The sequence below is a fragment of the Arvicanthis niloticus genome, chromosome X (assembly GCF_011762505.2).
Source record: "Arvicanthis niloticus isolate mArvNil1 chromosome X, mArvNil1.pat.X, whole genome shotgun sequence".
In the NCBI taxonomy this organism is placed as follows: domain Eukaryota; kingdom Metazoa; phylum Chordata; class Mammalia; order Rodentia; family Muridae; genus Arvicanthis; species Arvicanthis niloticus.
In genome coordinates, this window is record NC_047679.1 from 113,816,897 (window position 1) to 113,829,073 (window position 12,177).

A 12,177-nucleotide genomic window follows, 5' to 3' on the forward strand; every position below is an offset into this window, starting at 1 on the left:
TGTTCATGTGATTCAGAGACTGAGGCAGCATACACACGGCCTGCACAGGTCTGTACCAGTTGGGATTCCAGCACTGAGAAAGGAAGTAGATACAAGCCTCTGTGCCCCCATCCCTAACCCAGAAGCTATCTCCAATTAATAATCACTTGCAAATGAAAATTTAGTTTTCTCTAAGCAAGTCTCCCTGGGGAAACTAACTACTCATAAGGGTTGGCTCCATGCCTAGCAGTAGGTGACCAACAGAAAGCAAACTCAATGGCATCTTTAGAGGTTTCTTCTGGTCCTTTAAAAATTCTGTCTTATTTCTTAACACACACACACACACACACACACACACACACACACACACGAGAGAGAAAGAGAGAGACAGAGACAGAGATACAGAGAGACTTTTATTTGTTTTACTCCACAGATACTATATATATAATGGCTTCCAATTTCTTATTTATGGGATTCCTGAGTGTGAAATCTAGTGGGTCTCTGAATCTGGTATATATCTGTTCTTGAGCTCTTTTCTTTCTTTTGTTTTGTCCTATTCTGATATGTTAAGTCTTTGTTTTGTCTTATTTTATTTTATTCTATTCTTTTATTCTCCTTTAGAAGCCTGTTTGTTTTCTAATGACAGACCAAACGGGTATGGATCCGGATGAGAGAGGAGTTGAGGAGTAACTTATAAGGGTAGATGGAGGGGAATTGTGATCAGGATGTTATGTGAGGGAAAAATATATTTTTAATAAAAGTTTAAAAAAAGAAGGAGCTGGAGAAACGATTCAGTAGTTAAGAGCAATGGCTGCTCTTTCAAAAGATCTGGGTTCAATTCCCAGCACAAACACATGATAGCTCACAACTATCTATAATTCCAGTTCCAGGGGATTGCACATCCTTACAACGACATGCCTGCAAGAAAAACACCAATGCACATGAAATAAAAATATTTTTTTTAAAAAAGAAGAACAAGTCCCAGGACAACAAAGGATCTGCAGTAAGTGGAAGTCCCAAACCCACAGGTGAGTGTTGACTTAACCACTTAAGTTGCACCACTGAATAAGTCAAACACTTGTTTAGTCCATAGCCAGAAATGTGGAATGACACAGCTTTCTCACTCCCTCATCCTTTCTGTCATCTGAATTCATTCTTTGTTGTTGGCTTTCTGTGTTACCTATGGGACTGCAGCTTCAAAATGTGTATGTCCTGAGGTCTAACCAAACCCACACTGTACTACCCCAGGGCATATGCACTTTTAAAGACCTGTTATTGCTGGTCTCTTCTTGTGCAGCCAACTTGCCACGAGTCTTCCCTTCAACATCTCAGACTGACAGCTCCATCCTTAATCTGGCTCAAGTAAAAAACTGAAGTCACAAGATAACTATAAGGAACGTCAGGCTGAGGCTATGTAATCAGCTGGGGTCTGCTAATGCTTTCACAATGTGCGTGTAGCTCCAAATGCCACAAGGAAAATGCTTATACTTGTCAAGCAGGCTGCAGTAAAGGAGTAGACACATAGTTAAAAGGTCTGGAGTTACCTGCAAGTAGTTACCTACTCCTCCTTTATACCACCAAGCCACAAATCAATCCTCCAATATTTTTATCATTAACTTCAAAATATGGCCAGCATCAAAACAGTCTTAAGGGCCTCTGTCACCTTTAGCCAGGACCACCTCATCATTTGCCTAACCTGTTTCCTGACTTTACCTTTGCTACATATAGTGCATCACCCACAAAGAAGAGAAGCAGCATTTCAGAACAGTATCCATACCCGCAATGGGAAAACAGCAAACTGCCTAGTGGGGTGGGGTTAGTTCTACCCTCTTCTTTTAAGTCTCAATATTCAAATACATTATCATGTATTATAGAAAATGTTATACATGAATAAGAGAATGATTAACTTTATGAGAGACTGACCAGACATTATTGGCTACATTTGACTGGTGAGTACCTAACAAACAATAGCATGAATATTACAAATATTGCCCTTTCATCTCAAAGTCCATCTCAAATATTGAAGAGCCTCTGAACAGAGCCAAAAGAAGAAACAATTCCAGTGCTAAAATATTACCAAGATATTAAGCATTCTATACTCTGAAATATAAACCATACCTTCAGTCACACTGTGGCTAGAGAAGCAAATTCTGTCCTCAAATTGCAAAGTATTTTTCCTTACACTGGTAACATGACCAACTATAAAGATCCCCTATAGCATAAGGAAACAAGCACTTGAAATATGACCAAGAGTAAATTCATATACCTAAAACATTGGTTCTCAACCTTCCTAATGCTGTGACCCTTTAATAAAGTTCCCCAATATGAAATTATTTAGTTGCTACTTCATAACTGTAATTTTGCTACTGTTATTAATCACAATATAAGCATCTGATAAGCAGAAGATCTGATTTGTGACCCCCAAAGGGGTCTTCGATCCACAGGTTGAGAACTACTGGCTTAAACATTGCTATTCAAGAAGTACTTCAAACTGGGTGTTTTTCATTGTGTGTTCAATGAAATCCTAAGATCCCAGTTACTAAGATACTGAGTTTGGAGGATCACTTGAACTCAAGCAGTTTGAGGCTAGCTTGGGCAGCAGACCAAGAATTTGTCTTTTAACCTGGTAATGGTGACTCATACCTTTAATCCCAGCATTCAGGAGGCAGATACAGGCAGAGCTCTGTGAGTTCAAGGCCAGCCTGGTCTATACAGAGAGTTTCAGAGAAACTGTCTGAGGAGGTGGAGGAGGAATAGGAGGAAGAGGAGGAAAAGGAGGAAGAGAAGGAAGAGGAGGAAGAGGAGGAGGAGGAGGAGGAGGTAGAGGAATACGGGCCTCCAGAGTGAGACTCCTGCTGGATTCTCTTTGCTGTGTGTATCTAGGACTTGGCTGGGTTTTTGTTTTGTTTTTCTTTTCCTTTTTTCAAACATACAACAATTCTCATGCTTCTCTGGTTGGGTAGAATTAAGGCAGGTAGTGGCACACGCCTCAGCCTGGTCCTGGTCCTAGTGAGTTCCAGGACAGACAGGACAACACAGAGAGATTCTGTCTTGAAAAACCAAAAAACAAACAAACAAACAAATGTGGAGAGCCGACAGAAGGCGGCTATCATCCTTGCAGCCATCTTGAGCCATATACCCTGACAAGAGACTTGATTACATCAGCCTACAACAGCTGAGCACACTCTGATAACGTCTTGGTTTAGATACCCAGGATCTTCCCTTGGGTGTGTGAGACTTAAAGGTGTGATTTAGAGATCAGATTTAGAGACAAGACCTAAGGGCATGATAAAGGCGTGACTTAGAGGCATGGCTTAGAAGTGAGACATATAAAAGGCAAGAGGCAGACAGAAGAGTTCAGTACAACTAGGAGTAGGAATTAGGCATTGAGGAAGAGGACACTTGGACTAGAGAACTCGGAAGAATTATTATTAGACATTAGGCACTTACCACTTGGAGAAAGATCTTGGAACTTGGAGGCACTAGGGACTAGGAACTAGGGACTGGGAACTCAAGACTTGGGACTTGGACTAGGAAGAGAGACTGAAGAATAAACAGGATTGAATCACACTCTGTCTGGTCTCCATTCCTCGTGTCCATCCTCACTCTCTTTCTTGCTGAGCCCCAACGGGAGGACCTGAGCATCTTGGGGCAGTGCAGGCTCTAACAGTTTAGCCCCCAAGGCTTTTGGCAGTGGGGGTTCCAACATTGACAGAGAGGCTCATGACATCTTTGGTCCCCAAGCGTGGGGCAGCTCTGGCCACAACATTTTAAATAGATAGATAAAATGCATAAATAGATTCCATACTGAAAGTGTGGACTTGACTGTGAAGCTCTCAGCTTCCATTCTGAGTACCTACTCTAGCTGTGTAGATGTTGACTGAAATGCCGAGGCTCTGAGTCTGGTAATTTCGATGTGTGATGTTTTTATCTGCAAGGTTTTTTTTTTTTTTAAACAAAAAAGTTTATAAAATAAAAAAAGTGGCCAGAAAAAGGTAGGTTGCAGAATTGCAGACTTTGGGAATCACCGTTACTGGTTTTCTTTCTTTTCTTTTTTTTTTTTTTTTCTAGAACTAAATATAAGATAAAACAGTAAATCTCTGAGACTGTATAATTTATGAGGAAAACAGAAAACTATTTCTCACAGTACAAGACTGGGACATCAAAGATGAAGGCTCTGCCCCCCCCATAAGAACATTAGTTCCTCCTATCACAGAAGGGCAAGGAGAACCAGCTATATGTTTTAAGAAGCGTCCTATAGTGGGCTCTTCCTCCAAAAGGGCAGCAAACAAACAAAAGGGGGAATGAAAAAGGAAATCTCAGGCTTGAAATCCTGATGTCAGGTATTTTTCACATATAAACAACTGGGCACAAACTAGAATTCATATGATTTAGAGCACAGACACCATCCTCCAACAGTGGACTGACCCTCCAATGGCTGACCTGCACTTATATTGCCTAAATGTCCACTTTCTGCCAAAGTGAGAATACTAACATGTGTTTCCTGTTGTCCTAGGCACAGCAGAAGACTGACTGGCTGCCCTTCTTGCTTTCAAACATAAAGCCCAATGGAAAACAAGGCCAAATGCTTGGACACACTGGGATGCTTCTTTCTGTCTTTATAATGGATGAACTTGGGATTGTAGGGGCCAGCTGGTAATTCAGTTCAACAGGACTTAATAGATACAGTTGGTTCAAGTTTAGGGCATCTGACCCTTAGTAGTTTTAGGCATTTATTAAACATAGCACAATTTGATAAAAATTATCCTGCAGATAAAAACTCAATCCCATGTGCACAATAACGTTTAAGACTTGACTACATTGGAACTCTTTGGACAATACATGTTACATCTTCCATAAAGGTGGGTTCTATAGATTGAGAACATGTGACACCTTCCATACAAAGATGGGTTCTATAGATTGACAAGCTAATGATAAGGGTTTAGAAGGAGGATATAGTGTTCTCTCATGGATAACAGGTTATACATCCTCTTTTAACATTCCTGGCTCCCCTAGCACTTATCTGAGAGCACAAGGATCTCTATGCACCCCTGTAAGGAAGAGTGTCCCTAGAAAGTCCATTCCAGATGGTGACCACGGCTCCTCCCTCCCAGTCATCAGGTCTCCCTGAGTGCCAATGTGTTTCAAGTGGTAGACAAGAAGATAAAATGAAATACCTTAAAGGCGAGTCTGTTCCCTTCCCTGGCAATCTCTTCTACTCATCCACCTCCTGAAGAAGGCTGAAATCTTATTCAGAAGTCTGAACACACTGTCAGCACTATGGGTCAGGTTAGGGCTGCAGGTCATCAAGAAGCAGGTGAGTTCTTGAGACTGAATGCTAAGTTTCAGTTTTGAGCTTATGAAGCCATGCTCCACCGAATGGGAAATAAAATGTACTAAATAGGGAACCATGACTCCTCCCACCCATTGTGTACTACCCAATAGGCAAGACTCAGATAAAACACTTGGGAGCTGATGCCCTGGGGGTACTCAGCATCCTGGAGGTGGGGGGTGGGAGACAAAATGACATGGGAAATATGGAGACAGAAATTTTAAGCAGCCAGGTTGATGTAAGACCTCAAAGGGCACTGGAAGCTTTTGGCTTTTACTGTACATGTTGGATGAAGTCCCTGAAGAGTTTGGAGACCTAGAAGGATAGCTTCTAGATGCTATATTCCTTAAAGATCTTTATGAGAATCTCCCTCTCATGATGAATTATAAAAGACCCCTATATCTGGGCACACTTTTCTATGATACCCGGGTCTACTCCATATGATATATATATATATATATATATATATATATATATATATATATACATTTAATGTTGAGGTGGTTGTTGGTGCACCTTTGCTATCATTGCTAATAGAGGACCTTGATGGTGCAACCATCCTAGCAGAAATATGGATGCTGTAAAGAGACACTTGGACCCCTCTTTGAATATCACACTATTGAAATAATGGGCCCTGAGAAATTGAAATGTCTTCAGGAGTCTCATGCTGAGAGAACGACAAAGTTCAGACATAGAGGGCATTTGTCTCCTGGAGAGAGTTTTCAAATCTTTCTGACAAATTGTCAGACCACTTTGCAGGAACACAGATGTGGCACAAAACCTTGATTAGGGCTGTTTATTTATATATACCTCAGGCCCTCTACTTAAACCTGAACCTTCCATCAAGCCCCAGAAATGGCTACTGACTGCCTTTTGTCTTCCCAGGGTGGCATTGAGCAATAAAGTCCTTTCATCCAGCCTTTTCAATGTAGTTTGTTTATTTTTATAATTGGCCTATCCATAATGGGTGGCCAAAGCTAAGATCTTTGATCTGAAAGTGCCCCAGCCTCTAATCTTAATAAATCCACTCATAGTAAGAAAGGAAATATCTTTAAGAGAGGCATTCTGTACCCCCCTTCAGGCTCCTTGTCCCTCCCTACAGTTATCAGGCCATTGAAACAATCAATGCAGTTCAAAGAAGGGAAATGGACAGGTGGCTATTGGGGCCTTTCTTCCTTCTGTCCTGTAAATGCTAACAGAGCTACAGAAGAGAAAGCAGCTTACAAGTCTTTCTCCCCACCCCACTCCCCAGGTGTGCCAAACCATAAGTCATCTTTATCAATTTGTCTTATCTGTTTTAAAATTCATGAAAAACAATGAGGTGACAGAACAGGAGGAGCACCTGTGCCCTCACCACCCTCCCAAAATGCCCATGTGGGTGTTCAATACACACACACACACAAACACACACACACACACGTGCGCGCGAGTGAAAACAAGAGACACACAGAGACAATGAGATGGAGACAAAGAGAGAGACAGAGACACAAAGAGAGAGACAGGGACACAGAGAGACAGAGACAGCGAGAGACACAGAGACACAGAGACAGAGGTTGGGGGAACTGCTGTTTCAGATCCCTTACTCAGGCCCAGCAACTAACAAAAAGCAAGATGAAAGCCATGCATGACCTCATTCTGCATTTCTCCTCCTCACCTTTGCTTCAACCTACTTGTTTACCTTCTCCTGTAGGAGTGTTAGACACTTTAGGAGTGTCTGTGCAGAAACAATGTGATACCCAACTTAACTCTTTAACTCCTGGAGGCACAGAGACAAGTCATTGTCTTAAGCTGTCAGTCAAGTCCAGAACAAAACCTATGCGCAGAAAGTACATAAGAACAACTAGCTATGATGGAGAGGCTTCGCTCAGGAACCGAGCATCTGGTAGCTAGCACACTGGTGCCCTCTAGTTCAATAATGCGTTAACAGTTTCAGGAGGCAAACAATTTCTTGAGACTTTATATTATACAGTGTGTGTGTGTGTGTGTGTGTGTGTGTGTGTGTGTGTGTGTGTGTAAATATGATCCCAGAAAGGATATAAAATAGCAGGCATGGTGATTTGTGATTCCATCACTATGGAAACAGGAAGAAAGATTCCAAGAGCTTGCTGGCCAGCCTGCCTAACCTAATTAGTGAGCTCCAGGTCTTTGAGACAGCCCGACTCACAAAGCAAGACAGAAGCCTCACGGATTCTAACTGTTATCCTCTGGCTTCCACAGGTGCACACATGTACACCTTTGTACACAAAAATATACACACAAATAATCAAAAAAATCTCAAAATAATGTCGATACTAACAGCTATACATGTCTATCTTACAATTGCCTTTCCTATTCTGCAGAGGTTCAGATATGTCATTTTCCCTTTTTCCTTTGATTCTAAGAAATTTGTAATATCCCCTGTGGTTTCCTCAATAGCCCTATGGTTACAGGTGAGTGCTGCCATCCCCAGCTTGTGTGTGTGTGTGTGTGTGTGTGTGTGTGTGTGTGTGTGTGTGTGTGTGTGTGTAAAACGGTGGGGTATTAAGGCAGGGTCTCTCTGTGTAGCCCTGGCTGTCTTGGAACTTTCTCTGTAGACCAGACCTTTCTCTGACCTTGAACTCAGAAATCTGCCTGCCTTTGCCTCCCAAGTGCTGGGACTAAAGGCATGCTCCAGCACCCCCAGCACCCCCAGTTTTCTTAATGGGTTCTGTGGGTCTGAATACTGGTCCTCACGCTTTTATATCAACAGTTTACAAACTCTTCTATTTCCCTGACCTCACACCCTTTAAAAAATTATATTTGCCAGATACACACACACACACACACACACACACACACACACACACGATTCCTAAGATGTATTGAAACTGCCTGTCTATGGTTTCTTCTTTTCCACCTCCTCCCAGATCCTCCCCACCCCTCTCCCATGCAAATCTCCCTCTCCTTCTCCCTCCCCTCCCTCATTAGAAAGTAAACAGACATCTAAAAATAATAAGAAATAAGATAAAACAAAACAAAGCCAGAATAGAACAAAGCAAACAAATATCTTATATGACACCATCTTTTGTCTTTTTCAAATAATTGATAGATTAATTTTAAATGTTTATGTGTGTGAGTGTTTTGACAGCATGTATGTAAGTACACCATGTGCATGAGGGCCAGAAGACAGTGCTGAGTCCCCTGGAACTGGAATAATAGGCAGACAGCTTTCCTGTGGGAATTCTTCTCTGCCCTAGGTTGGCTGCTTTTCCTGGGGCTCCACAGTGCCCTAGAACACATTCATCTTACCCCTTACTGTGCCACATAGCCTGCTAGCTGTCTGTCTTTCCTACCAATGGTTAAGGACTCTTTAGGTCACCTTTGCAATCTTGTGTCTCACCAATATCCTGGCACAACTTAGGAATTAATGAATAATTCAATCAATCACATTTTCTGTGAAATTATATAGCACCTGCCAGGCAGTGGAGGTGTTTATTTTTAATCCCAGCACTCAGGAGGCAGAGGCCAGCAAATTTCTTAGTTCGAGGCCAGCCTGGTTTACAGAGCGAGTTTCAGGACAGCCAGGGCTACATAGAGAAACCCTGTCTGGAAATATTTCATATATATATCCTAAGGATCATTATTCTGGTATCAGAATGTGGGATGGGTGTAAAGAGAGGATTATCCAGGCCAGTTAGAGACTGTTCAAGCAGGAGAAAATGAGGGCCTAGGCTTGATCAAAGGAGATGGAACAGAGGAAGACCAGATGATGATAGGCAGTTTTAAAGGCTTGTCAATAGTGAGCTGGGGACTGCAAGTGGATTCTGTTTTTTCCTAAGGTCCTGTCTTATCTAGCCCAGACTAGGTTCAAACTTCTCAAAACCAAAGATGACTTTGAACTTTTGATGTTTTAGCCTCTGCCTCCCAAGTGTTGAAGCTACAAATCTATGTGTGCACGAACCACACACGCACGCACACACACACACACACACACACACACACACACACACACACACGTGCCAACAGGAACCTACCTCTTACCCCAACTGTTTTGATAGGGATCTAACTGGAACTCTGTGCTTGGTAGGCAACCATCTACCAAGTGAGTTATCTCCTCAAAACAAAACCCCGGAGTTTCTTTTACCAGGAATCAGTTTATTATGCTGATAGGCTTCTAGCAAATTCTTATCCAAAGGCCAGAGCCCGGAATGTTACCGGATTGATGCTTTTATACATTTTTGATTCTTTTACTTCCTACATATGGCTACATGCATTCTGATGGCGTGCTTTCAGTGACTAGAATGAAAAGAGGAGGAAGGAATGGGCTGCGAGAGAGACATTTGCATACATACTTGAAGTTACGGACCAGCCCACAATCACATAGGACCAGCCCACAAGTCTGTTTCTTGTTTTCCAATTAGCATCCCCCAACCACACCTTCATTAAGAGACTCACAGGACTCACTTCAGAAAAGTTCCATAGCCTCTCAGAAGAGCACCATAAGCTGAGAACTGAATTCAAAGCATGATCTTGTAAGAGACATTTTATATCAAATGTATATAAAATATGATATATCATATATATCAAATCATAATAACTATGATTACCTAGGTCTGGGAAATTTTGTAATGATTGGTTGGTAATGACTGACCTTTTATAATCACCTAGTGCATTAAAAAAAAAAACCTAGTCATATTCTAGGACTGAAAAGGTGGCTCAGTGGTGAAAAGCAATGGCTGCTTTTCTGGAGGATGTAGGTTCAATTCCCAGTACCCACACAGTGGTTCACAGCTATCTGTAACTCCAGTTCCCGGGGATCTGACACACTCTTCTTGTCTCTGAAGGAACTGCATGTACTTGGTGCACAAATATACATGCAAGCAAAACACCCACACCTATAAAATTTTTTAAAAATCAAAACTAAAAAAAAAAGAAAAGAATTTATGTGCACACAAACGCACACAGAGGAAATAATACACAAAAAGTTATTCATATATAATCATGATGAACTGATTTGAACTTATGTTCAACTGTATTTTTCAAATGTCTTCCCCTGCTCATAATTAACAATTAAGATCATCTAAGAGGTTGCTGTTTCAGCTGTCATTTTTATCTTCTCACACTTTTAGAAGTGGCCTCTGGAATCAGACTACTTAGACTCAAATACTGGCTGCACCTTGATTTACTCATCTGTAAAATGGTCATAAAATTATTTTTGTCATAGAAACGTTGACACTACTCTCTACATTATCTTGCAGCATTATGTTTTCCTGTGCATATATTACCTTCCCAGTAGAGTACAGCACATATCATTGGGGGAGAAGCTGTGTCCCATTTATCCCACAAGACGCGGCGGCAGCGGGGGATTCGAACGCGCGCACCAAGAGACGGTGCGCCCTCTGCGGGCGGGCGCCTTAAGGGCCGAGCCACCTGCAGTTCACTTGTGTCCCATTTATCAATGTCCAGGTAGTATACATTTTTGGTTAAGGGGAAATTTGACATCACATTTTCTCTTCATCCATCAATTTTGACTAACACAGGTTGTTGTTTCCTATATTGGCTTGAAGTAGGTCCTCTGCCACTATAGCTTTATGTAATAAAAGCAGACACTTCTCACAGTAATCTAATGTGTGACACGAAAATGGTGGCCTTTGCTTTGAAGAGTTCCTAAAAGGTGCAAGTGTTTTTACCAAAGGAAATTTCTGCTGTTAGCACAGAAGTCTTAAGTATTAAAGACAGGACATAGTCGAGAGAGCATGTAATTGGTTTCAGGTGGGTCTATCTTGATTTGTTACCTAGTGATAGCCAAAGGAAGTTACCTTGGGGAGAACCACACATCTGCTTGCCATTGTGGTTTCATACAGAACAGGCTGGAGCACAGAGCGTTCTGAAAAGAAAGCAATCCGAGAATGGGTTAATTTTAACTAGGTAATGGGAGCATAAAATCCTCAGAAATACTAGGTGAGGCACGATTGTTTTAATGTCTACACTCAATTCAGAATAGTTCCTTTCTATTCCCATTACTGTGCCCAGGTCATACTTTATGGATTGTTTGCACAGATCTCATTTGTTGGGTGAAACTAAACATTCGAATGTGATACCTTTGGTAACAAGACTCTTTTGCTTCCTGGGGTTGTTGCAGACTGTGGGATGTTTTAGTTTGGCTTTGGATTCAAGTTTATAGTTTTGCTTTTTGGAGCCAGGGACTCACAGCCCAAGCTAGATTCAAGCTCACTATGTAGACAAGAATAGCTTTCAATGCCTACTCCTCTTGCCTCCACCTCCCCAGTGCGGGACTCTAGTGATGCCCCAGCACACAGGCTCAGTGCTGAACACTGTTCTGGTGGAGACTTTATCTATTATGTGTGTTCCCTGAACTCCTTTCTCTGTTAGCTTCACAATTCACTAAATAATTGGACAGGCTTCCTGATATATTTAGAGACAAAACTATTTACCCGGTCTTTGTTACATTGTCCCTCTGGGAAGTTTTTCTTATGCTTTCCTATCGTGTGCTTGCTCAGAACTCAAAGGTTAGGAAGAGGTAAAAGCCTGAGTGTTCTCTGGGAAGCCATCCCCAGGTACATGCATGGGTTTCTCAGCTTCACTCTGCTCAGCCAGTTTACAGTAACATGTTCCCGTGTGCATGTGTCTCAGCAGCTGCTTACTGCTCTATCTGCTGCTTCTTCTGTCTTGCTCCCAGCCCCGGGAACACATGGCTAGCGTATTTTCCTTTAAATTGCCTTTTTCAAAAATCACATAAATGTTTTATTGGTCATTTGGGAATTTTACATCATGCACCCCAATCACATTCACTTCCCAGTCCTCCCAGGTCTGACCCCCACTCTTGTGACCCCATCACCATAAAAAAAGAAAAAGAAAAACCAAGAAGAAGAAAGAAAACTACTAAG